The sequence below is a fragment of the Myotis myotis genome, unplaced genomic scaffold (genome assembly GCF_014108235.1).
Source record: "Myotis myotis isolate mMyoMyo1 unplaced genomic scaffold, mMyoMyo1.p scaffold_m19_p_1, whole genome shotgun sequence".
NCBI lineage: Eukaryota > Metazoa > Chordata > Mammalia > Chiroptera > Vespertilionidae > Myotis > Myotis myotis.
This window is the reverse complement of record NW_023416313.1, coordinates 89,594,750-89,598,957: the sequence shown is the minus strand read 5'-3', so window position 1 is coordinate 89,598,957 and position 4,208 is coordinate 89,594,750. Positions and strand designations below refer to the sequence as shown.

At 39.7% G+C, this 4,208-nt stretch overlaps 1 pseudogene; it reads left to right on the top strand.

The window, feature by feature from the left end:
- Positions 1–539: 539 nt before the first annotated feature.
- LOC118673499 lies at positions 540–3,220 on the top strand (annotated as a pseudogene).
- Positions 3,221–4,208: the final 988 nt, after the last annotated feature.

Here is a 4,208-nt window from a genome sequence, read left to right as displayed (position 1 = left end):
TGCCCAAAGAGGCACTTATTAAAGTAACCAGTTGTGCAGTAAATGCCTGGAAATCCTTACCCTGTACAGCGGGAAAAACAACTACCCTTACAGAGGTTAAACAGAAGGTCAAGGAACCATATCAGGATTTCCTTTCTCGCCTCATACAGGCAGTCAAGCGAGTACAGTGGGGCCTTGACTTATGAGTGTCTCAACTAACGAGTTTTTTGAGATACCAGCTGTCTCTCAGCCCATTTTTTGCATTGAGTTGATAGAGTAATTTGAGTTAACGAGCTCCTTAACAAGCTCAGTCTCAGAACGAATTAAACTCATAAGTCAAGGCCCCACTGTAATTACTTTAACACGTTCAAAAAGATGTGTAGTAGAATTAGTCTTAGGCATAACAGCACTCATTACAATTATAGGATCACTTGCTACTGCAACCACAGCCTTAGTACAGGAAGTCCATACAGCTCAGCATGTAGATCAATTACCAAAGAATATTTCTCTCGCTCTAGCTACCCAAGAAAAAATAGACAAAAAATTAGAAGCCAGAAGGAGGGGCAAAGCTCAAGATGGCGGACAAAACGCCAGGCGGCTCTCAGAAGGCCAGTTCAAAGACAAGATCATCAGATGTTCATTCATCTGGATCTTCAGATGCACATATGGATGCATCTGGACCCTCAGAAAGTGATATGCCAAGTCGAACACTACCTAAGAGCCCAAGAAAACATAATTATAGGAATGAAAGCACCCGTGAAAGCCTTTGTGATTCTCCTCACCAGAATACTTCAAAACCTCTTCTAGAAAAAAAACTTAAAGCATTCAGTATTGGAAAAATGAGTACAGCTAAGCGAACTTTAAGTAAGAAGGAGCAAGAAGAATTGAAGAAAAAGGAGAATGAAAAGGCTGCTGCTGAGATTTATGAGGAATTTCTTGCTGCTTTTGAGGGAAGTGATGGTAATAAAGCGAAGACATTTGTGCGCGGAGGTGTTGTTAATGCAGCTAAAGAAGAACATGAAACAGATGAAAAAAGAGGCAAAATCTATAATCCATGTTCAAGATTTGCAGATCAAGAAAACCCTCCAAATCAGTCATCCAATGAAAGACCACCATCTCTTCTTGTGATAGAAACCAAAAAACCTCTACTGAAGAAAGGGAAGAAAGAAAAGAAAAAAAAAAAGCAATTTGGAACTCTTCAAAGAAGAATTGAAACAAATTCAAGAAGAGCGTGATGAGAGACATAAAACAAAAGGCAGGTTAAGTCGATTTGAGCCTCCTCAGTCAGATTCTGATGGTCAGCAGCATTCCATGGATGCGCCTTCAAGAAGAAATAGATCATCTGTTCTTGATGATTATGCGCCTGGGTCACATGATGTGGAAGATCCAAGCACTACTAATTTATACCTTGGAAACATTAATCCACAGATGAATGAAGAAATGCTGTGCCAAGAATTTGGAAGATTTGGACCATTAGCCAGTGTGAAAATTACGTGGCCTAGAACTGATGAAGAAAGAGCAAGGGAGAGAAATTGTGGCTTTGTGGCCTTTATGAATAGAAGAGATACTGAAAGAGCTTTAAAAAATTTAAGTGGAAAGATAATTATGTCTTTTGAAATGAAGTAAGTTTGGGGTAAAGCTTTGCCTATTCCTCCACATCCAATATACATTCTGCCGTCTATGATGGAACATATGCTTCTCCCACCTCCAGCAGGACTGCCTTTTAATGCGCAGCCTAGAGAGCGGTCAAAAAACCCCAATGCTCCCATGTTACCACCACCTAAAAACAAGGAGGATTTTGAGAAGACTCTGCCACAAGCCATAGTCAAAGTGGTTATCCCAACAGAAAGGAATTTGCTCGCCCTGATACATCGAATGACAGAGTTTGTTGTACGTGAAGGGCCAATGTTTGAAGCTATGATTATGAACAGAGAAATTAACAATCCCATGTTCAGATTCTTATTTGAAAACCAGACACCAGCCCATGTTTACTACAGGTGGAAGCTTTATTCTATTCTGCAGGGAGATTCTCCAACTAAGTGGCGGACAGAAGATTTTTGTATGTTCAAAAATGGATCTTTTTGGAGGCCACCACCATTAAATCCATACCTGCATGGGACGTCAGAAGAGCAAGAAACAGAAGCTTTTGTAGAGGAGCCTAATAAAAAGGGAGCACTTAAGGAAGAACAGAGGGACAAATGAGAAGAAATCCTGTGAGGGTTAACGCCAAGGAAAAATGATATTGGAGATGCAATGGTCTGTCTTAATGCTGAAGCTGCTGAAGAAATAGTGGATTGCATTACTGAGTCATTGTCCATCCTAAAGACGCCCCTTCCCAAAAAGATTACCAGATTATATTTGGTTTCTGATGCTTCATACAACTCTTCAGCAAAAGTTGCCATTGCTTCATATTATAGAAAATTTTTTGAAACAAAGTTATGTCAGATATTTTCAGACCTCAATGCTACCTATCATACAATTCAAGGCCATTTACAGTCTGAAAACTTTAAGCAACAGGTAATGACCTGCTTCAGAGCATGGGAAGATTGGGCAATTTATCCAGAACCATTTTTTATCAAATTGAAAAATATTTTCTTAGGACTTGAAAATATTATTGAAGAAAAGGAAACAGAGGACGTACCAGATGACCTTGATGGTGCCCCTATTGAAGAAGAGGTTGAGGGTGCACCTTTGGAAGATGTGGATGGAATTCCTATTGATGCTACTCCCATTGATGATCTTGATGGAGTCCCTATAAAGAGTTTTGATGATGATCTTGATGGAGTGCCTTTAATGGATGCCACTGAAGACTCAAAGAAGAATGAGCCTATATTTAAAGTTGCTCCATGCAAAATGGGAAGCTGTAGATGAATCTGAATTGGAAGTTCAGGCTGTAACAACTTCTAAATGAGAGTTATTTGACCAGCATGAAGAATCAGAAGAAGAAAATCAAAATCAAGAAGAAGAAAGTGAAGATGAAGAAGATACTCAAAGTTCCAAATCTGAAGAACATCGTTTATATTCTAATCCAATCAAAGAAGAAATGACCAAGTCCAAGTTCTCTAAGTACTCTGAAATGAGTGAGGAAAAACAAGCCAAACTTCTTATGAAGTTTTAGGATGAACTGGAATCTGGAAAATGACCTAAAAAACCAGGCCAGAGCTTTCAGGAGCAAGTAGAACACTACAGAGATAAACCTCTTCAATGAGAGAAGGAGAAAGAATTAGAAAGAGAATGAGAAAGAGATAAGAAAGATAAAGAAAGCTGAAACCAGTTTGGCTCAGTGGATAGAGCGTCAGCCTGCGGACTGAAGGGTCCCAGGTTCGATTCCGGTCAAGGGCATGTACCTGGGTTGCGGGCACATCCCCAGTGGGGGGTGTGCAGGAGGCAGCTGACCGATGTTTCTCTCTCATCGATGTTTCTGGCTCTCTATCTCTCTCCCTTCCTCTCTGTGAAAAATCAATAAAATATATTTAAAAAAAAAAAAAGAAGGATAAAGAAAAATTGGAATCTCGATCCAAAGACAAGAAGGAAAAAGATGAGTGTACTCCAACAAGGAGAGAAAGGAAAAGGCGACACAGTATGTCCCCTAGCCCACCTCGCAGTAGCAGTGGTAGACGAGTGAAGTCCTCACCACTGAAGTCGGAGCGATCAGAGCATTCAGAAAGATCGCAGAGAGAGAGTTCGCGGTCCAGGTCATCTCACAAAGATTCTCCTCGAGATGCTAGCAAAAAGGCCAAAAGATCACCATTTGGTTCAAGAGCACCTAAAAGGTCTAGGCGGTCACGGTCTAGATCAGTGATGGCGAACCTATGGCACGCGTGTCAGAGGTGACACGCGAACTCATTTTTTTGGTTGATTTTTCTTTGTTAAATGGCATTTAAATATATAAAATAAATATCAAAAACATAAATCTTTGTTTTACTATGGTTGCAAATATTAAAAAAAATTCTACATGTGACACAGCACCAGTCACATATTAAGTTAGGGTTTTTCAAAATGCTGACACGCTGAGCTCAAAAGGCTCGCCATCACTGATCTAGATCCCCTAAAAAATCAAGGAAGAAATCCAGATCCCAGTCCCGATCTCCACACAGGTCTAATAAAAAGTCAAAGAAAAACAAAAATTGACATACATTTTTAAGATGCTGTCACTTATTGGAAATGCAATTTTGTTTTGTGCCTGAATGGTCTGTTTAAAAAAAAAAAAAAATCAAATGAAAGAGCAT